General features: G+C 40.7%; 1 protein-coding gene across 1 annotated transcript in view; it reads right to left on the bottom strand.

Annotated features, from left to right (window-relative positions):
* NWD2 (NACHT and WD repeat domain containing 2) overlaps positions 1 to 24,278 on the bottom strand; it is a 228,157-nt gene that overhangs the window by 108,668 nt on the left and 95,211 nt on the right. The gene's annotated exons all lie outside the window — the stretch shown is intronic.

Genomic DNA, 24,278 nt, shown 5'->3' with positions numbered 1-24,278 from the left:
CTACATTTTTTTAAAAAAATAAAAAAAGAAACCTGTTATCCCATGGGGACATTTTGCTTATATCTGTTATCTCTAAGCCCCTAAGCAGCTCAGCTTTCATCAATACATATCTGAAAAAACGTATAAGACAATGAAAGGGATACCTTACAGAGAAGTGAGGATAATGGGATCCTCTGTCTCCTTACTTCAAAGACTACAAGGAAAGATTCTGAGAATCTGTAAGAACTTGTACAATTACACTCTTTGAAAAATTTGCTATGGAGAGCAGTATGAGTTTCATTCCCTTTACTCAACTGCTATCTGCATAAGGTAAACGTTTCTAATTGTAGCTTTGAAGAACTCTTCTTTTCCTTATTTCCTATAAGCAGAAAAAAGAACCCTCTCCTTACTGTTTGCAAGGAATCCAGTGAGATGGAGACCCAGGGCATGGATCCTCCAGTGTGCCCCAAGTACTGTGTACTTCCCTTCTCTTGGCCAATGCCCCACATAAGTGTCTGTAACAAAATCTTTGTCTATCTGCACTTGAATTTTTAGGTGGCTGATGGAGATATAATAGATTCTTTAAAAAATATTCCTATGGCCCAGGAAATGAGTTCTATAACATATGAAACTATGAGCACTTATTTTAGGGTTCTTGCTTTAATACCAAGAAAGGGGAACATCTGAGATGTAACTTCACTATCCAATATGAGAGCCATTAGCTGTGGTTATCTAAAAGTTAATATAAACTAAATAGTCAGTTCAAATGCTTATTAGTTACATGCAGTTACTGACTTTCATGTTAGAAAGTGCAGATATATTTATATATACTTCACCATCACAAAGTTTAAATGGACAGAACTGTAAATTACTGAACTTCATATACTGAAATTACTAAACAAGACATTTTTGACCATCTGCCAATAAACTGTCAAAATAAACACACGAACCTGCAATGTGAATGATAACTCGATTGTGCCATACACAAACAACCACACACAGAACCTGGTCCCCATCCTTTTGGCTGACACTGTTTGAGGATCTGAGGAAAGGTATGACTTAGAATAAATGAGATACAGAAATGGTAAAAATGAAAAGTTAATGTAACAAAAGCTATAAATATATACCTGCTATTCCAGCCAAACTTTTAAGTGACATAAAATTATATAAAGTAATAGTGATGTCATTGTAACTCATTAGACGTTGCATATATAATAATAATAGCACAAAAAGGGAGAAAAGGGAATAGAGCTATAAGGGGGTAGTCTTTCTATTGCTGAGTCACTTAAGTCATGTCTGACTCTGTGTGACCTCATGGACTGTAACCCGCCAGGCTCCTCTGTCCATGGGATTTCCCAGGCAAGAATACTGACCATTTCTTTCTCCAGGGGATCTTTCTGATACAGAGATTGAACCCATGTCTTATGTTTTACAGGCAGATTCTTTACTACTGAGCCACCTAGATCACTGAAATTAACTTATTAGAATCTGCTTATGATTTATACAAACAAGATGTATATGCCTTAAAATAACTACAAAGAAAAATTACTCAACAATAGTGAAAAAAATCATTAAAGGAATTAAAATGTTAAACTAGAAAATAGTCATACACTGCAAAGCAAAGAGAAAGAGGAAAACAAAGGATAAATATAGAGAATAAAAGTAAAATGACAGAAGTAAATCTCATGTCAATAATAACATTATGTCACTATATTAAGTGTGACTGATTTAAACAATACAAAGGCAGAGACTGATACTGGATAAAAGCAAGACTTGACAATATGCTTCTATAGGAGATATACATTGGGCAGATCAGTTAAAACGGTGGAAAAGATTTATCACGCCAACACCAACCATAGGAAAGCTCACAGGGCTATTCCAATATCACAGAAAAGAAACTTTAAAACAATATAATTAGAGATGAAGAGGGACATTTTATAATAAGGGTAAATCCAAGAGGAAGATATAACAATTATAAATGTATGTGCAACAAACAAGTTCAGTTCAGTTCAGTCACTCAGTCGTGTCCGACTCTTTGCGACCCCATGAATCGCAGCACGCCAGGCCTCCCTGTTCATCACCATCTCCTGGAGTTCACTCAGACTCACGTCCATCGAGTCCATGATGCCATCCAGCCATCTCATTCTCGGTCGTCCCCTTCTCCTCCTGCCCCCAATCCCTCCCAGTGTCAGAGTCTTTTCCAGTGAGTCAACTCTTCTCATGAGGTGGCCAAACTACTGGAGTTTCAGCTTTAGCATCATTCCTTCCAAAGAAATCGCAGGGTTGATCTCCTTCAGAATGGACTGGTTGGATCTCCTTGCAGTCCAAGGGACTCTCAAGAGCCTTCTCCAACACCATAGTTCAGAAGCATCAATTCTTCGGCGCTCAGCCTTCTTCACAGTCCAACTCTCACATCCATACATGACCACAGGAAAAACCATAGCCTTGACTAGCCAGAACTTAGTCGGCAAAGTCATGTCTCTGCTTTTGAATATACTATCTAGGTTGGTCGTAACTTTTCTTCCAAGGAGTAAGCGTCTTTTAATTTCATGGCTGCAATCACTGTCTGCAGTGATTTTGGAGCCCCCCAAAATAAAGTCTGACACTGTTTCCACCGTTTCCCCATCTATTTGCCATGAAGTGATGGGACCAGATGCCATGATCTTCGTTTTCTGAATGTTGAGCTTTAAGCCAACTTTTTTGCTCTCCTCTTTCACTTTCATCAAGAGGCTTTTTAGCTCCTCTTCACTTTCTGCCATAAGGGTGGTGTCATCTGCATATCTGAGGTTATTGATATTTCTCCCAGCAATCTTGATTCCAGCTTGTGTTTCTTCCAGTCCAGCATTTCTCATGATGTACTCTGCATAGAAGTTAAATAAGCAGGGTGACAATATATGGCCTTGACGTACTCCTTGTCCTATTTGGAACCAGTCTGTTGTTCCATGACAAGTTCTAACTGTTGCTTCCTGACCTGCATACAGACTTCTCAAGAGGCAGGTCAGGTGGTCTGGTATTCCCATCTCTTTCAGAATTTTCCACAGTTTATTGTGATCCCCACAGTCAAAGGCTTTGGCATAGTCAATAAAGCAGAAATAGATGTTTTTCTGGAACTCTCTTGCTTTTTCGATGATCCAGCGGATGTTGGCAATTTGATCTCTGGTTCCTCTGCCTTTTCTAAAACCAGCTTGAACATCAGGGAGTTCACAATTCACGTATTGCTGAAGCATGGCTTGGAGAATTTTGAGCTTCAGTATTCTTGCCTTGAGAACCCCATGAACAGTATGAAAAGGCAAAATGATAGGATACTGAAAGAGGAACTCCCCAGGTCAGTAAGTGCCCAACACGCTACTGGAGATCAGTGGAGAAATAACTCCAGAAAGAATGAAGGGATGGAGCCAAAGCAAAAACAACACCCAGTTGTGGATGTGACTGGTGATAGAAGCAAGATCCGATGCTGTAAAGAGCAATATTGCATAGGAACCTGGAATGTCAGGTCCATGAATCAAGGCAAATTGGAAGTGGTCAAACAAGAGATGGCAAGAGTAAACGTCGACATTCTAGGAATCAGTGAACTAAAATGGACTGGAATGGGTGAATTTAACTCAGATGACCATTATACCTACTACTGTGGGCAGGAATCCCTCAGAAGAAATGGAGTAGCCATCATGGTCAACAAGAGTCTGAAATGCAGTACTTGGTTGCAATCTCAAAAATGACAGAATGATCTCTGTTCGTCTCCAAGGCAAACCATTCAATATCACAGTTATCCAAGTCTGTGCCCCAACCAGTAACGCTGAAGAAGCTGAAGTTGAATGGTTCTATGAAGACCTTCAAGACCTTTTAGAACTAACACCCAAAAAAGATACCCTTTTCATTATAGGGGACTGGAATGCAAAAGTAGGGAGTCAAGAAACACCTGGAGTAACAGGCAAATTTGGCCTTGGAATGCAGAATGAAGCAGGGCAAAGACTAAGAGAGTTTTGCCGAGAAAATGTACTGGTCATAGCAAACACCCTCTTCCAACAACACAAGAGAAGACTCTACACATGGACATCACCAGATGGTCAACACCAAAATCAGATTGATTATATTCTATGCAGCCAAAGATGGAGAAGCTCTATACAGTCAACAAAAACAAGACCAGGAGCTGACTGTGGCTCAGATCATGAACTCCTTATTACCAAATTCAGGCTTAAATTGAAGAAAGTAGGGAAAACCGCTAGACCATTCAGGTATGACCTAAATCAAATCCCTTATGATTATACAGTGGAAGTGAGAAATAGATTTAAGGGCCTAGATCTGACAGATAGAGTGCCTGATGAACTATGGAATGAGGTTCGTGCCATTGTGCAGGAGACAGGGATCAAGACCATCCCTATGGAAAAGAAATGCAAAAAAGCAAAATGGCTGTCTGGGGAGGCCTGACAAATAGCTGTGAAAAGAAGAGAGGTGAAAAGCAAAGGAGAAAGGAAAGATATAAACATTTGAATGCAGAGTTCCAAAGAATAGCAAGAAGAGATAAGAAAGCCTTCTTCAGCGATCAATGCAAAGAAATAGAGGAAAACAAGAGAATGGGAAAGACTAGAGATCTCTTCAAGAAAATTAGAGATACCAAGGGAACATTTCATGCAAGGACGGGCTCAATAAAGGACAGAAATGGTATGGACCTAACAGAAGCAGAAGATATTAAGAAGAGGTAGCAAGAATACATGGAAGAACTGTACAAAAAAGATCTTCACGACCCAGATAATCATGATGATGTGATCACTAATCTAGAGCCAGACATCCTGGAATGTGAAGACAAGTGGGCCTTAGAAAGCATCACTACGAACAAAGCTAGTGGAGGTGATGGAATTCCAGTTGAGCTGTTCCAAATCCTGAAAGATGATGCTGTGAAAGTGTTGCACTGAATATGCCAGCAAATTTGGAAAACTCAGCAGTGGCCACAGGACTGGAAAAGGTCACTTTTCATTCCAATTCCAAAGAAAGGCAATGCCAAAGAATGCTCAAACTACCACACAATTGCACTTATCTCACATGCTAGCAACAAACAAAGAACCTTAATATACATGAACCACAAACTGATAGCAGTGAAGGAGAAATTGACAATTCAGCTGTAACAACTGGAGACTTGAATATGTCATTCAATAATTGGAAGAAGAACTAGAAAGAAGATCACCAAAATCCTAGAAGACTGAAGCAATACTTATAAACCAACTAGATCTAATATGTCTTAGGACAATCTATCCAACAACAGAATGTACATTCTTAAGTCCACATAGAACATTCTCAGGATAGAACATATGTTAGATCATAAAACAAGCCTCAATAACCTTAAATGGATTTAATTCATATAAAGTATGTTCTCTGAATACAATTGGATGGTATCAGAAATCAATAATAGAAACTTGGAAAATTCACAAGTATTTGGAAATTAACACTCCTAAATGACCAATGAATCAAAGAAGAAATTACTAGGGAAATTAAAAATTACTTTGAGATGAATGAAAATGAAGATAAAACATACTGAAACTATGAGATGCAAGTAAAGTAGTACTTAGAGGGAATTTAGAGCTGTAAACACCTATATAAAAATTAAGATTTCAATAATTTCACTGAAGACAATAGGAAGAGGAGATCAAGGGCAAGCCAAAGCAAGCAGGAGGAAGGAAATGATAGATGACAACGGAAATTAATGAAACAATAGAAAATTTAGAGAAAACAGTGAAACCAAAAATTGGTTCTTTGAAGAGATCAACAAAAGAGACAAAACTAACTGAATAGACCAAAAAAAAAAAAACAAAAAAGCTATCTAAAATGTGGGGTGAAAGAGGCTATAACTACTAACCTTACAGAAATAAAAGAATTATTAGAGAATACTATGGACATCTCTGTGCCAATTAGTTAGATCCCTTCCATGAAATGGACAAATTCCTAGAGAGACACTGGCTATGTAAATTGACTCAAGATAGAATAGAAAATGTGAAGATATTTATGACAAGAGATTAAGTAGTAAGTTTTAAAAAGCTGCATAAAAAGAAAAGCCTAGGTTCAGATGGATAAACTGGTGAATTCTACCAAATGTTTACAAAAGAATTTGTATCAATTATTCAGTCTACAAAAGAACATTCCTAAATTACTCTGAGACCAGTATGATCTTGGTACCACAGTTAGGCAAAAATATTATGAGGAAAATACAAAGCAACATCTCTTATGAAAATAAACATCCTCAACAAAAGTACTAAAATTCCTAACCTGGTAGCACATAAGAATTATACAACACAACTAGGTGGGATTTATTCCATAAATGTAGGGTTGGTTTAGCACCAGAAAATCAACTAATGGGAGACACTACATATTAATAGAATAAAGGACAAAGCCAATATAGTCAGTCTCAACAGATACAAAAAGGGTCCATCTAAATCCAACACCGCTTTGTGATTTAAAAAAAAAAAAAACAAACCCTCAACTAGTAATAGAAATCAACTTCTTCAACCTGAGTAAAGGGCATGTATTGAAGAAAAACATATTTAACATTATACTTAAGGAGCACTGAAAGCTTTCTACCTAAGATAGAAGCAGAAGAAAGATATCCAGTATTTCCACTTTTATTCTACACTACACTGGAGGTGGAGGTTCCAGCCAGGGCAACTGGGCAAGAAAAGAAATAAAATAAGTCCATAAAGGAAAGGAGAAAGCAGATCCACCTTTATTCATAGATCACAAAATCTTATATATTGAAAATTCTAAGGAAACCACTAAAAAACTTATAACTAATGAGTTGTGCAAGGTTGTAGAATACAAGATCAACGTATAAAACCCAACTGTAAAACTCAATATTCAGAAAACTAAGATCATGGCATCCGGTCCCATCACTTTATGGCAAATAGATGGGGAAACCATGGAAACAGTGACAGACTTTATTTTCTTGGGTTCCAAAATCACTGCAGATGGTGACTGCAGCCATGAAATTAAAAGATGCTTGCTCCTTGGAGGAAAAGTAAGACCTGTGCTCTAACCACTTTTGGGTCCAGTTCATCAATAATAGTTAAACACAAGACAATGGGTAAAGTTTAACACATATCTAGGTGAAATGAAATTATAAAAGACAACGTAGATATTTTCTTCTATTGAAATTTCTTTAAAGAGCTTTTAAGGTATCTAAAGGGAAATAGATGGGGAAACAGTGTCAGACTTTATTTTTTTGGGCTCCAAAATCACTGCAGATGGTGACTGCAGCCATGAAATTAAAAGATGCTTACTCCTTGGAAGGAAAGTTATGACCAACCTAGATAGCATATTGAAAAGCAGAGACGTTGCTTTGCCAACAAAGGTCCGTCTAGTCAAGGCTATGGTTTTTCCTGTGGTCATGTATGGATGTGAGAGTTGGACTGTGAAGAAAGCTGAGTGATGAAGAACTGATGTTTTTGAACTGTGGTGTTGGAGAAGCCTCTTGAAAGTCCCTTGGAGAGCAAGGAAATCCACCCAGTCCATCCTAAAGGAAATCAGTCCTGAATATTCATTGGAAGGACTGATGCTGAAGCTGAAATCCAATACTATGACCACCTGATGTGAAGAACTGACTCATTGGAAAAGACCCTGTTGTTGGGAAAGATTGAAGGCAGGAGGAGAAGGAGACGACAGAGGATGGGATGGTTGGATGGCATCACCGACTCGATGGACATGAGTTTGAGTAAGCTCCAGGAGTTGGTGATGGACAGGGAAGCCTGGCCTGCTGCAGTCCACGGGGTGGCAAAGAGTCGGACATGACTGAGCAACTGAACCAAACTGTACTTCTATATACTAGCAAGAGAAATCGTAGATAAATAAAAAAGTCCATTTAAGAGCATGAGAAAGAATAAAACGCACATAAATAAACTGAACAAAAGAAATGCAAATTTTACATTTTGAAAATTACAAAACACCATTGAAATACATCCCCTATAAATGGATGGGGGGAGTAAATATTAAGATGGCAACACCTCTAGATAAAGCTATAGATTCAATGCAATCACTATAAAACTTCCAGCTGGCTTACAGAAATTGACAAGCTGATCCTAAAAATCATATGGAAATTCAAGAGCCCCAGAACAACCAAAATAATCTTGCAAAAGGAGAATTAAGTTGGAAGACTCACACTTTCAGATTTCAAACTCAGTATGAAGCTACAACACAACTGCACTCATCTCACACGCCAGTAAAGTCATGCTCAACATTCTCCAAGCCAGACTTCAGCAATATGTAAACCATGAACTTCCAGATGTTCAAGCTGGTTTTAGAAAAGGCAGAGGAACCAGAAATCAAATTGCCAACATCCAATGGATCATTAAAAAAGCAAGAGAGTTCCAGAAAAACATCTATTTCTGCTTTATTGACTATGTCAAAGCCTTTGACTGTGTTGATCACAATAAACTGTGGAAAATTCTGAAAGAGATGGGAATACCGGACCACCTGACCTGCCTCTTGAGAAACCTACAGGCAGGTCAGGAAGCAACAGTTAGAACTGGAACAACAGACATGGAACAACAGGTTGGTTCCAAATAGGAAAACGAGTACGTCAAGGCTGTATACTGTCACCCTGCTTATTTAATTTATATGCAGAGTACATCATGAGAAACGGTGGGCTGGAGGAAGCACAAGCTGGGATCAAGATTGTCGGGAGAAATATCAATAACCTCAGATATGCAGATGACACCACCCTTATGGCAGAAAGTGAAGAGGAACTGAACAGCCTGTTGATGAAAGTGAAAGGGGAGAGTGAAAAAGTTGGCTTAATGCTCAACATTCAGAAAACGAAGATCATGGCATCTGGTCCCATCACTTCATGGCAAATAGATGGGGAAACAGCAGCTGACTTTATTTTTCTGGGCTCCAAAATCACTGCAGATGGTGATTTCAGCCTTGAAAAAGACCCTGATGCTGGGAAAGACTGAGGGCAGGAGGAGAAGGGGATGACAGAGGATGAGATGGTTGGATGGCATCAACGAATCAATGGACATGGGTTTGGGTGGACTCCAGGAGTTGGTGATGGACAGGGAGGCCTGGTGTGCTCCATGTGGTTTATTGGGTCGCAAAGAGTCAGACATGACTGAGCAACTGAACTGAACTGATGAAACTACAATAATCAAGATAGTGTGATACTGGCATAGTGTATTCAATGGAATAAAATTAAAAATCCAGAAACAAATTCTCACACTTATGGTCAACTAATTTCAACAAGGGTGGCAAAATAGTCAACAGTATTGCGATAACTGGACAATTACATGCAATAGATTGAGGTTTTATTCCTATCTCACACCATATATAAAAATTAACTAAAAATGGATCCTAAACATAAATTAAGAGTTAAAACTATAAAATCAGATTCTTATAGAAAACATCATTGTGACCTTGATTTGACAATGATTTTTTAGATATGATTGCGAAGTTATAAATAAGTAAACTAAATTCGACTTCTCAAAATTAAAAAAAAATTGTGATTCGAAAGACACTAACAAGAAAGTGAAGAAGGTACCCTTAAAATGGAAGAAAATATTTGTAAATCATATTTGATAATAGGTTTGTATCTGGAATATATTAGGAACTCCTACAACTCAATAAGACAACCCATTTTAAAATAGACAAAAGATCTGAGTGATATTTCTTCACAGAATATATTCAGATTGCCAATAGTCTAATCAATGTTACCACATGAAAAGATAATTTCATTAGTCATCAGGGGGATTAAAAATCAAAACTACAAGAAAACACTTCATACCCACTAGGATAGCTATGATCAAAAAGACTGATAACAAGTGTTGATAAAGATGTGGAGCAATTACAAACCTCATGCACTGCTGGTAGGAATATGAAACAGCGCAGCCACTTTAGAGAACAGTCTGGCAGTTCCCCAAATAACTGAACGAACTACCATATGATCCAGCAAATTATTGTTGATATATACCCAAGAGAGATGAAAACCTACCTCTAGACAAAATATTTGTACATGAATGTTCATAACAGTAGTATTCACAATAGTCAAAAAGTGGAAACACTTCAAATGTTCAAAATGTGATCAATGGATATAAAAAATGATATACATCACACAATGGGCTATGTTCTGGCAAGGAAAAAGTAATGAAATACTGATACATGTTACAACATGGATGAGCCTTGAAAATGCTATCCTCAGGGAAAGAAGCTAGTCACAGAAGATCACCTGTTGCATGATTCCATTTACATGAAAGGTCTAGAACAGGCAAATCTATATGGTCAAAAAGCAGATTACTGGTTGTCCAGGGCTGGGAGGCAGGGGGATAGGGCAATTATGGAGTGATGCCAAAGGGACGGGATTTCTTCTTTGGATGATGGAAGTATTCTAAAATTGATTTTGGCAGTGATTACATAACTGTGAATATACTAAAAACACTGAATTGTATACTTTAAGTGGGCAAATTTTTATGATACGTGAACTGAATTATATCTCAGTAATACTCAGCACATTTAGCTTGGACTGTGATTTTCTATAGGTCTTATAACTCCAACTCAAAGAACTGAGAGTAAGAACAGAAATGTTTAAATCATGCACCTAGTATATGAAGAGCTAAGCAATAAGATCTCACTAAATGTGAACAAATGACCAGGGTAGAAGTCAAAACAAGGCATTCACTTATTTTTTAAATAGAAGCCGAAATGTCACAAGATTTATTTGCCATCTATAGGAGTCTTTTGTAATAGTTTTTGCACCTGTTATTTCCTTAAAATTTGGCCACCACTGCCTTCACCCAGGCCTTCATAGGTACATGTATCCTTACTTCAACTGCACTGTTTAAAGAAAAGCTGGAAGTAACAGAATATTTAAATTGTTCTTTCTCAAATGTCTTTATGAGCAGAAAATGATGAAAAATAAAATCAAGCAACCATGAAGACAAGGAGGAAATAAATAAATGAAACATTTAGCTTATGCCATACAAAACACTATTATGGGCAAACAGAAATGCCATATATCCACAAATCAATAACTGGCAAGAAGTGGCTGGAACCCAAAGTGCTCAAAAAGACAAGATTTATCATATGCTTTAAAAATTAAGTTTAGCTTCTGGCCTAATGTCCAGGCACTGCAGACACTAGAATCTAATTTACTATTTATTGGAATACTACCTTGTTGACAGCACATTTTATGTGCCTTTGCTTATTTCATCATTTAATATAAAAGCTCAGGAAAGTAATTTGATTTTATCTTTTTTCACTTAAAACTATCTAACTTCTTTAAAAATATTCTTAGGGAAGCTAATTTATCATGCTCATTATAATGTGCTGAATTGGTCTGAAAACAAAAAAAAGCCAGAAAATAAAAGCTCTAACAAATTTTACCAGTTGAAATCAGACACAATCATTTGAATACCAAGATTACTGAACAAACAATAAAGCAACTGTGTAAGAAACAAATAATAACCTTATGCTTTATCAAAATAAAACAAAAAGTCAAATTTCAATTTATAATGGCTTCACATTAAGAGCCTTTGAAATATTTTCCAAAATATTTTCCTTCTCAATTTTCCCAAGCTGTAGGACACTGTGTGTGTGTTCAGCTGCTCAGCAGGGCCTGACTCTTTGCAGCCCCATGGGCTGTGGTGCACCAGGCTCCTCTACCCATGGAATTTTCCAGGCAAGAATACTGGAGTGGGGGGCCATTTCCTCCTCCAGGGGATCTTCCCTACCCAGGACTCTCTTGTGTCTCCTGCACTGGCAGGCAGATTCTTACCTCTAGTGCCACCTGGGAAGCCATATGACACTGCTGCTGCTTGCTGCTGCTGAGTCGCTTCAGTCGTGCCCGACTCTGTGCGACCCCATAGGCGGCAGCCCACCAGGCTCCCCGTCCCTGGGATTCTCCAGGCAAGAACACTGGAGTGGGTTGCCATTTCCTTCTCCAATGCATGAAAGTGAAAAGTCAAAGTGAAGTCGCTCAGTTGTGTCCGACTCTTAGTGACCCCATGGACTGCAGCCCACCAGGCTCCTTCGTCCATGGGATTTTCCACGCAAGAGTACTGGAGTGGGGTGCCGTTGCCTTCTCCATATGACACTATCTGAATGCAAAAAAATGTAACTACAGAGACAGCATGACTGGTTCTGGTGTTGAACAAACACGGTACTAAGATGGAGGCTGCCTCTCAAAGGTATTACCATGGGAGGCTACACACTCACTCTGATGATTCTGCCCTTACCTAGGACATTTCCTCTGTAGGAATTATCTTGTTTTGTACTGAAAAAAACTCACATTATAGTTAGGAGTTTGTTTCTGTTAAAATAGTATTTCTCTAGTCTTACTGGCCTTTACATTTATAAGACATGATTTTAAAAATTTAATTGGAGGATAATTGCTTTATAATGTTGTGTTGATTTCTGCCATACGTCAACATGAATCAGCCATAGGTATACATGCATTCTTATGCCTCAGACTAGGTTCGTCAGATACTGTTTCCAGTGATAAGCTACAGTTTATGGATCTGGAAATTCTTACTCTGGTTAAGAGTGACCTTCCCCAGATGCATGGGATACAAGAAACGGGAAAAACACAGAAAACTGGATGGAACAGAACCAACTTTGGGTTTTTCACTCAGGCATGTTATTTGTAGTCACTTTTATTAGAACTATTGCAAATGCTGATGACTTAGTGATAGTGAAGTTTCTCAGTCATGTCTAACTCTTTGTGACCCCATGGACTGTAGCCTACTACGCTCCTCTGTCCACGGGATTTTCCAGGCAAGAGCACTGGAGTGGGTTGCCATTTCCTTCTCTAGGAAGGGATCTTCCGGACCCAGGGATGGAACCCAGGTCTCCCGCACTGTAGGCAGATGCTTTACCATCTGAGCCACCAGGGAAGTCTCTTAGGTCACCTGCAATTTTTCTCTTGGTGAAGTGTTATCTGACTAGGATAGATGGGAGCATGACTAAGGTATCCCGATTTCTGAGAAAATCAGGTCCTAAATCAAGCACAAGAACAGGCTGGCCCCAGCGGTCATATACGCTCCCCAGAAAGAGGATCCAATAGCGTGAGTGAGGATAATGTTTCATTCAAAGCCTCACAAAGATGACTGACTCCTCAAACCTGATGCCTCTGTGTCTTGGGAGATGCGGCCTCGGGACAGTCCTAACAACGAATGGTAATATGATGGTAAGCAAGAACTAAACACTCAACTAAGGCAGGACCTCTGACTATTTAAGGCTTAATGAACTTGGGGACACCAAGAAGGTACCAGAAGTTGTTGAAGGCAGACAAGAAGCTGCAGGTCAGGAGTCCCATGCATCAATGTTGAGACCAAGCTGGGGAAACTCACTGCATAAAGGAACCTTAGCCAGCGTGCAAAGAGATCCCGACTTCGGATGGCTCTGCTCTATCTGGGGAATATCAGCCACCACTATACAAGAGTGACCTGCTGTGCACACCCATTCTTGTATCACTGCTGCTGCTGCTAAGTCGGTTTCCTAAATCATCTCCCTGCTCCCCTTCTTGCTCCTTCTCATTCACTCACTACCCTACAGGCAGAGGAATCTTTTTAAAATGCAAATCTGATGCCCTCGTTAAGATTTCCTTTCATTCTAAGAGACACTACACAGAATAACTTACTTACTCCTTAAAACATAGGAATAGGCAGAAATATTATCCCTAGTTTGTAAATGAAAAGGCTGAGGCCTAGAGAAGTAACTTGCTCACAGTCACACAGGTAGCAAGCAGCAGATGTGGGGTTTGAACCTGGGCTGCTAACATTGCTTTCTAGCACTTTCCAGGCTTATGCTCCCTATCACCTGAAGACAGAGTCTAGAATCTGTGACCTGATTTATGAGACCCTGCACGAGCTGAGCTGTGCTTAGTTGCTCAGTCGTGTCCAACTCTGTGCGACCTCATGGACTGTAGCCGGCCAGGCTCCTCTGTCCATGGGGATTCTCCTCCAACTTCACCTTATACCATGTTGTCACTCATGGGTCACGTTCCAGCTGTATATTCCTCACACACATTTGTACAACACGTGTATATGTGAGTACACATTTATATATGCACATACACTTACATATATACAGGTATAAATTATATACCTAAACATTTATAAACATTTTCATGAATATATAAGAGGCTTTTTGGTACACTAATTAACACAGACCCTAGGGCCAAATAGCACTGATTCACATTCTGACTCTGCCACTTATTAGCTGTGGGATCTCTAATAGTTACTTTCAATATTTCTAAGTGTCCTTATCTAACAAAATGCAAAGATAGAATTTACCTCCTAGGCTCCTAGGAAAGATTAAACAAGTTAATATACATACTGCACTTAGAATAAGTGCCTGGCAGGCAGTGGGTGCCACATAAAGTTCCTTCCCAAATTTGCTTATGAAAATATGTTCCTTTTGCCAGAAATGGTCTTATTAACTTGGCCATCTACCCAGCCTTCAGAATTCGGCACAGACTGGTACCAGTTCCTCAGCTGGCCTTCCTGTGCCTCTAGGTTCCACGAGGCATCCCCATCATGCGTGCCCGAGCTCTGTGCATTTCCTCTGCAGCAAGCACCACCCCAGTCAGCATCGTGATGACTGTATTCTCTGTGAGACTGTAAACTCCCTGAGGGCAGGGACTAGGTGTGTTTTCAACACTAGAATATCTTCTGCATGCACAACTTGGCCTAAGCAGAGCAGAGGCTCAATAACTGTCTGAATAAATGAGTGAAGCCCATGGGACCCAAGTGCCATAACCTGCCCTGGGGATGTGGGGCAGACATTATGAGGAAGTAAGACAGGAGTCTGGACCTGAAGGATACAGGCACAGGACTGTTCTTCAGAGGGGGTATCTAGAGGCACCTCTAGATAGAGCAGCAGTGACAGAAAGGTGATGTGGCCTGCCAATACAGACAGAAGGTCGAGGAGTCATAATTTTGGGAGCTGAGAGGAAACAAGATTGGGCTGAAGAAACACTTTGCTTTACAGATAAGAAAACCGGGCTTCAGTTACTTTGTCAGTTGTTTATAACTGCTTATTGACAGAGCAGACCTCTTAAATGAATGTTCTTCAACTGTGCAAAGACTTGTTAAAAGGTCTCCTCTCCTTTCTATAAGAAACAGAAAATAAGGATGGAAAGAAATAGCCGCCATGTGTTCAGAGTTTGAGAAAGACTTCATGGTGATTGGACCTGCCTGGGTTACTTAAGGGTCACCTGGAAATGGGGATCTCTCATTCTATTTATTGAGGGACTAATCCTCTTGGGTGATTTCCAGAGTTTGTGTAAGGGACAGTCACAATTTAGCAGAGTTACATGTTCAGCAAAGTACAGCTCCTCCAATAAATTCTGGAGTTTCCCACAATGCTACTGCTCTACAGAAGATCAGCTATGTGCACAAAGTAAAGGAGAATAAAAATCCTGTCTTGGGAAGTCAGGCCTGAGAATTCTAGAGGAGCCATTCCATACTGCAGAAATGTTGAGCCAGTATTTAAAATTCAGCTGGAGCAAGGAAGGTCAATGGTGACATAATGCTTTTCTTTCCTTTTATCACCTTTACTATCTACTAATCTTCCTTTCCCCCTTTTTATAAACTGGCTCATGGATGGGAGCAGGATGATGTAACATGCTTATAAGACTTTTACAGAATAGCAATCTTGGTAAGACCTGCCCAGGCTTTGACAGACAGAACCGAAATGCGAAGCAAGCTAGACAAATTGAAGTGCTGGCCTGAGTGAAATGATGTGTGATTCAATAAGGGGAGATGCATTTCACTTTAGAAAGAAGCACACACTTGAATAATGGAAAATGGAAAAGGAGTGATTAGTTGACAATGTGGAGAAAGGACCAAGGGCATGACAACACATCCTGTCAATTACAAAGCCCATGATGTATTTTGGCAACTCAGGAAGCAAAATGCATTTTGAGATTCTTGAGCAGGCAAGCAGTCAGGAGGGAAAAATGAATATAGAGGAGACTGGGCTCAACTGAACTTGAGGGTGGTGGTGGAAGAAGGTGCACTAGAGGAAAAGCATGTCAACACAACTGATGATGGACCCTCAGTGTGAGACTAAGGAATTGACTGGTTCAGTAATTATTAGGAAGGTCAAACTAATGTAAGACTCACATAATTTCACTGACCTGTGTACATCTTGGATGGACACAGAATATAACTTCTTTATTTTGTCTAAAGTTGGTTTGGTCTGCTAAGTCTCTATCCTCTGGTTATCAGGATAAAATGAGCTTCTGTTCTATTCAGTTTAAACCCTAGTTTGAATTGATATTTCCAAGGACTCTTTACTAAGTGCTTATTCTTTTTTGAATCAAGATGCTGACTCTTGGGAAAACTGCAGCTTCCCCATCCCCTCCTTCTTTTCCTAAGATGATGTCCGGGTGGCCTCATATCCTGAAAGGGAAAAATGGATCACCAGGGCACAGTCCCAGATGATGGCCATCACTGGCAGCATGGCTGGTTGGGGCAGCTCTAACCTAGGTATACTGGCCTTTCCCTCTCAGATTGGTCAGAGCCTGGTACTACCCTGCAGCCAACTACGGCCACCCTGCCCTGCTGAGGATGAGAAATCCAGGCCTTGGGCCCACCCTCCATCCAGTGTTTCCACCCTAGGAGAGGTGTGTTCACCTCTACCTGTCCTCGAGAATAACAGTAGCTCTATCTCAGCATATGTGATACACGGTAATTGAGGGTAGCTTGAGAAGGTAAATCTCATGGCCTCCTGTTGCCATGGCCATCTGTGGCCACATCTGGGTCTGCTGGCAGAGGTAGGGGCAGGGCGGGGACTGCTGTGAGTCCTTTCCAGAGTCCTAAGCAGAAAGCAGAGGCAAGCTGTTCTCATTTATCTAACCCACCTCCCCTTTTCTGAAGCGCAGCGCTGAGAAAGGGGATGGGCTTGCAAGTCTACTGAACTCTGCCCCTCTGTCTCCTTCATCATTTTCCTAGGGACCACGTCAGGCGGGTCCTAGCTCTGCCTTACTGACAAGCTGGGCCGCCTTCTCTACGTAGCAGATCTCCAGGGTCAGAGTCCTCAGTGCTGACTGATATGCTAAATAAGTGATTTAAGGAATTTAGACCTATCTTCTTACAAGCTAATAGTGTGACTTCCAAGGTTTTTTTCTGGCTGCATAAGCCTTTCTTGTGTACAAGACGTATTTCTTGAATATTCTTCCTATTCACATTCCTTCTGCACCAGACACAAAGCACCACCCCAGACAGATGTCTTGATCAAAGGCCTTTTACCATATTAAAAAAAGGCAAAGGAAAAATGCATGTGAATAATTTCATTATGCCAGATTCTTAATCAAGAGAAAGACTTAAAATATGGATTAAAAAAAAAAAAGAACATTGGTTAAGTGCTTTCCACATGCCAGGTATGCTGTGTTCTCTCTGAATTCTCATAGCAATCCTGGAAGGTAAGTACTATCCCATTCATTTTTCAGAGGGGTCAGCTGGGTGGCAAAATGATCAAACAATTTCCCCAGACTCACAGGACAATTTGCAGACCTAGAATTTGAGTTCTAGTCTTTCTAACAGAAAAACATATGCTATTTCCACTGTATCCTATAAATCACGTAAAGTGTTATATCCTACTGAATACAAAGCATCACCAGGAGTAGGCTGCTCTAATATTGTACATTCCACTAAAAAAGAAATGCACTGTCAATGACACCATGACACACTATCTGTAAGACAAATACTAATTTCTGAGATGAAAAAACATGCATCTTAGAATGAATGAAATTTGGTAAATACAGTTCAAAGAAGATTATGTGAGTAGCTGCTGTGTACAGTCTGGATGAGAACACACCACCACCCAGGGTAGGGAAAGACCAAGAAAATATTGCCATAGACATTCAGCTATCAAGATATGGAAGCCTGAGTAAAGACAGAGCCCTGTGAAATCAAAAGACACGGCGAACTACTAGGAAACACTATGTCCAGTGAATCAAAGGGAACAGCTATTTGGATCTAGGTTGTAAAGGGTATAGAATGGACTGTGAGCCAAGATTTTAAAGTCTAGAAGACTGAGGAATGGTAACAACTGGGAAACTGGGCAAAGGGAGAAAGATGGGTTCCATTTTTGATACTTTAACATCAAAAAACAATTCAGTTCTGTTCAGTTGCTCAGTTGTGTCCGAATCTGTGACCCCATGGACTGCAGCACACCAGGCTTCCCTGTCGATCACCAACTCCCAGAGCTTGCTCAAACTCATGTCCATTGAGTTGGTGATGCCATCCAACCATCTCATCCTCTGTTGTCCCCTTCTCCTCTTGCCTTCAATCTTTCCCAGCATCAGGGTCTTTTCAAAGGAGTCAGTTCTTTGCTTCAGGTGGCCTAAGTATTGGAGCTTCAGCTTCGGCATCAGACCTTACAATGACTATTCGGGACTGATTTCCTTTAGGATTGACTGGTTTGATATCCTTGCAGTTCAAGGGACTCTCAAGAGTCTTCTCCAACATCATAGTCCAAAAGCATCAATTTTTCGATGCTCAGCTTTCTTTATGGTCCAACTCTCACATCCATACATGACTACTGGAAAAACCATAGCCTTGACTAGACGGACCTTCGTTGGCAAAGTAATGTCTCTGCTTTTAAATATGCTTCCTAGGTTGGTCACAGCTTTTCTTCCAAGGAGCAAGTGTCTTTTAATTTCATGGCTGCAGTCACCATCTGCAGTGGTTTTGGAGCCCCCAAAATAAAGTCTCTTACTGTTTCCATTGTTTCCCCATCTATTTGCCATGAAGTGATGGGACAGGATGCCAGATCTTGGATTTTTGACTGTTGAGCTTTAAGCCAGCTTTTTCCACTCTCCTCTTTCCCTTTCATCAAGCGACTCTTCAGTTCCTCTTCACTTTCTGTCATAAGGATGGTGTCATCTGCGTATCTGAGGTTATTGATGTTTCTCCTGGCAATCTTGATTCCAGCTTGTGCTTCATCCAGCCGGGCCTTTCTCATGATATACTCTGTATATAAGTTAAATAAGCAGGGTGACAATATACAGCCTTGATGTACTCCTTTGCTAATTCTGAACCAGTCTGTTCTATGTCTAACTGTTGATTCTTGACCTGCATATAGATTTCTCAGGAGGCAGGTAAGGTGGTCTGGTATTCCCATCTCTTTAAGAATTTTCCACAGTTTGTTGTGATCCACAGAGTCAAAGGCTTTAGCATAGTCAATGAGGTGGAAGCATATGTAATTACCTTCCTGTAACTCTAGAGAGGAGCGGGTAGAGATGCTGACATGAGGCTCACTCACACAGGCACCAGCTTAGAAGATGACATCTAACTCGGGGTCTAGAGATGAAAAAAGGCAGATAGGTCTGGACCTGTGCTGCCAAAGGAAATATGAAGAGATGGAACCTCAAGCAAAGAAGAGAAAATTCTAAACCAAAGGGGCCTCAGGAAGCACCTTCACCAAGGATGAGCACTGGTCACTCTGGTGCCTTCAAGCAGTACCATAATGTCAACGTGGGGCAGAGAGCAGGTTTGGCAAGGTCTTCCTGCTGACTGGAGCTGCAGAGTTCACTCACACTTCCCTACACACTAGGAACTCAACACTTGCCTGGCGGAGAGAAGGAAAAGGACTGGGCCAGCCCAGGAGTTCCTGCTCTGAAACCAAGTTGTTACAGATAATTGCAAGAGTTTTCTGGAAATTTAAAAAAAAAATCCATATTTAGCAACACTGAAATAGGTAACAAATGGCACTTATCAAGACAAGGACTGTTCATCTAATACTGGGAAATAAGCATTTCCATCACCTTCCTCTTTTAATTTCAAGTAAATTTAAGTCTTAAGATAGCAGGCAAACGAACTGCTTGACCATAAGCTTTAGTCTGTTGCCTCATTTAGTTACTTAGTTCCAATTCCACAGCATATTTGAAAGTTGCATTAACTATTTCAGGTTATGAACCTGACAACTGTAGAAAGTTGCTCACCATCCAGTTCTACAAGAATTAAGTCATTAGCCACTGGAGTCACTGACCTTCAACATACCCTGAAAGGAGACTAGAGCCCTCTGTATTCTGGGGAACCTGGTGGGATAGGCCTTCATATAAATTTTATGAACCTGGATTTTTGCATCTTTCCATAGTTAGAAAAGCACTAAAGTCATTAATTAAGATACCTGTTCCTGGTGACCAGAAGCAACCTTCTACTGAGATGCATGGTTTACTGCATGCTCATTACTTTGCCAAAATCACAGATGTACCCATCTCCCCTTACCCCTTGGAACAGCTTCTCAGAGCTCTCTGAGAGGCTGTCTCCTGGGCTACAGTCCGCAGTGAGACACCAAAAAACATGATTCATGGCTTTTACACTGTGTGTGTGTGTTCTGTTGTTGACATACTCTACTGATGCAGTGTCCCAAAGTGATCAAATATGAGTTACTAATGTGACTAGTGAAAAATTATTTTCTGAATCATCATCTGGATTTTTTTAAACATGTTCAAATGAATTTCCATCCCCACTGCAGCTCCTCTAATGAAGTCTCTCCATCACCTGCAGCAGGACACATCCCTGGGCTCTCCTCCCTGTTAGAATGGCCTCACCCTGACCACTCCCTCTCGAACTTCACAGACCCACATGAAAGCCACTGACCACATACGGCTGCTGAGCACCTGAAATGTGGCCAGTCTGAATCAGGATGTGTTATGAGTATAAAATATGTACTCATATGTATGTTGAAATAAGCAACATAAAAATTACTGAGTTATCCTATATCCTTTTTTCACACTAAGTCTTCAAAGTCCAGTGTACACAAGGCTGTATATTGTCACCCTGCTTATTTAACTTATATGCAGAGTACATCCTGAGAAAAGCTGGGCTGGAAGAAGCACAAGCTGGAATCAAGATTCCTGGGAGAAATATCAATAACCTCAGATATGCAGATGACACCACCCTTATGGCAGAAAGTGAAGAGGAACTAAAAAGCCTCTTGATCAAAGTAAAAGAGGAGAGTGAAAAAGTTGGCTTAAAGCTCAATATTCAGAAAACAAAGATAATGACATCCAGTCCCATCACTTCATGGCAAATAGATGGGGAGACAGTGGAAACAGTGTCAGACTTTATTTTCTTGGGCTCCAAAATCACTGCAGATGGTGACTGGAGCCATGAAATTAAAAGACGCTTACTCCTTGGAAGAAAAGTTCTGACCAACCTAGATAGCATATTCAAAAGCAGAGACATTACTTTGCCAACAAAGGTCCGTCTAGTCAAGGCTATGGTTTTTCCAGTCATGTATGATGCAAGAGTTGGACTGTGAAGAAAGCTGAGTGCTGAAGAATTGATGCTTTTGAACTGTGGTGTTGCAGGAGACTCTTGAGAGTCCCTTGGACTGCAAGGAGATCCAACCAGTCCATCCTAAAGGAGATTAGCCCTGCGTGTTCTTTGGAAGGAATGATGCTAAAGCTGAAACTTCAGTACTTTGGCCACCTCATGTGAAGAGTTGACTCATTAGAAAAGACTCTGATGCTGGGAGGGATTGGTGGCAGGAGGAGAAGGTGACGACAGAGGATGAGATGGCTGGATGGCATCACCAACTTGACGGGCATGAGTTTGAGTGAACTCCGGGAGATGGTGATGGACAGGGAGGCCTGCTGTGCTGCGATTCATGGGTCGCAGAGTCGGACACGACTGAGCGACTGAACTGAACTGATATGTTGAAATGATGCTTTGGATATAAAATGACTTAAATAAAATACATTCTTAAAAATTTTTTTTTCCTTTTACTTTTTAAAATGTAGTTGGAAAATTTAATTGCATTTGTGACTTGTACCTGTGCCTCCCATTTTATTTCTTTTGCACAGCCCTGGTCAAGACTCTCAGCTTCTGGGTCTTATTCATTTAATCAATCAATTCACTGTAATCAACATTTATTATGTATATAAGATGAAATAGGGTCTCTAAAAAAGACTGGTGATAAAAATATATAAATAATATGACTTCTGACCTCAAGGAGCTTCCAGTTAGTAGAGAAAAAAAAACCTTTTAAAAGCAATTAAAACAATATGATACATACTTTTAAAGTAGAAACTTTTCTAGTCATTGGCATGGGGGACAATTTAAGGGTACACCACACAGAGGGCACAGTGAGTCTGGAGACTCAGGGGAATAAAAAGAATCTATTTGGGAAACTGAACATAGATTGTTGTTACTGAGTCACTAAGTAATGTCTGACTCTTTCCAATCCCATGCACTGTAGCCTGCCAGACTACTCTGTCCATGGGATTCCCAGGCAAGAATAATAGAGTGGGTTGCCATTTCCTTCTCCAAGGGATCTTCCCGACCCAGGGATCAAGCCCAGGTCTCCTGCATTGCAAGTAGATTCTTTAACACTGAGCCACTGGGGAAGCCCACACATGTAGATTATAATGCCTGTGGAGGAGGGGCCAGACAGGACTCAGTAGTAGACTGGGGTGGGCAATGGGGGAAATGGAAAAGAGAACCTCACACTTCAGGCTGAGAAGTACAAAACGTGTCTTGTGGATGAAAGAGTCGATTTGTATTTCAGAGATACCAGAGCAGTAATACGATGGAGGAGGTCCGGGGATGGAGGGATTGATGTTGGGAAGGAGGAGGAGGAGATGAAGGTAAACAGGCCAGCAGGATAATCTACCGCATAATCAAGGCGACAGTAATACAGACTAGGACAGACGGCACAGACTGAAGAAATATTTAGGAGGAAAATCCGCAGGTATTTGGGGTTTAATGGATGCTAAAGGTGAAGAAAAGAAGACCGGATTACTAAGAAGAAGTGAAGTGAAAGTCGCTCAGTCATGTCTGACTCTTCGTGACTCCATGTCTGGAGTGGGTAGCCTTTCCCTTCTCCAGGGGATCTTCCTAACCCAGGGATCGAACCCAGCTTTCCCGCATTGCGGGCGAATTCTTTACTGGTTAAGCCACAAGGGAAGTCCAAGAATAACTGGAGTGGTTAGCCTATCCCTTCTCCAGGGAATCTTCCCGACCCAGGAATCGAACTGGGGTCTCCTGCATGGCAGGTGGATTCTTTACCAACTGAGCTATCAGGAAAGCCCTGGTTTCTAAGATGATGTGAGATAAATATGAGGCGCGTGCTCAAAATGTTTGCTATCAGAAGGAATTCTTAAGAAATGATACTAAGTTGAGTGGCTGGACTGAAATGAAATTGCTTTCAAAATGCACCAGCGGCTAAGTGCCCAGATCAATCAGGTACTGTTAGAGGTCCCTGCCCTCATTAGGTGTACTCCTGCTCAGGGTACCTGCAGTGCTGGGATGGGGGAGACTGCTAAGAACTGAGGCAGGAGAAAGGGGATATTTGGGAATCTGAAAAAAACTTCTTAGAAAGCAAGGCCTGGAGCTGGATTCTGAAGGGCAGGAAGCACAGGAGAAAGAGTATTTGTAATAAGAAAGGAAAACTGAAACAGATGCAGCAAATGAGCTTTTAAAGTCAGGAATGACTAAATGGCAAGATGCGCTCCAAGGAAAGGTCGAGGATGGCCTGTTTATTCTGGGAAGAATGGGTGGATGAAGGTGGAAAGACAGCTGGGATCCTAGTATAGAGGGAGCCTGTAAGCAGCAGGGAGCCACTGTAAGGTTTTAAGCAAAGAAACTGACAACCTTACATTTAAGTATGGTTACTCTGGGAATGAAAAGGAAAACTCAAGTAGGATGATGGTGTAAGGCAGTTCTGCTGACACACTTTTACCAAATCCAGTAAATGTTGAATCTTCTTCCCAAGCCCTGGGGACTTAAAAATAAGTGAGGACTAGTCTCTTCCTCTAGGACTTGCAACCTACTGTGGGTAAGCAGAGACCAAGATAAGTTAGGATTGTCTTTGCTCATTTGATTTTTTGAAGCAATGAGTGTTAGATCAGGGGCTTAGCAGTGAGAATGGACAGAAAGCATCTGAAAGCAAGATGGATGGCCTGTGGACATATAATTAAAGCTCTTTATTTACTGGGTCCTGTACCACCTGCTTTTACCCCAATCTGACTTTATTTTTCCCCATTTATTTCCCTGTTCTTCCTTTCTATCCTCTTTTCCATAGCCATGGGCACTTACTGAACACTGGCCAATCAAATAACCTCTTACTTACATACCCTGTCTTTCCCTGAGCCATGTATGCATTCTACTCTGAGTAGGTTTGACATTCTTTTTATTCAATGGTCCCATCTCTGAGCAGTCAACTAGGTATATATCACACATGGAATTAGCTGAAGTTCACATAATCAGACAGGCTGATGCATTTTCATTAAAAATCTTATTTTAGGGACTTCCCTGGTGGTGTGATTAAGAATTTGCCTTGCAATGCAGGGGACAAGGGTTTGATCCATGGTCGGG

The sequence above is a fragment of the Budorcas taxicolor genome, chromosome 6, assembly GCF_023091745.1.
Source record: "Budorcas taxicolor isolate Tak-1 chromosome 6, Takin1.1, whole genome shotgun sequence".
NCBI classification, from domain to species: domain Eukaryota; kingdom Metazoa; phylum Chordata; class Mammalia; order Artiodactyla; family Bovidae; genus Budorcas; species Budorcas taxicolor.
This window is presented reverse-complemented; position numbering and strand designations above follow the sequence as displayed.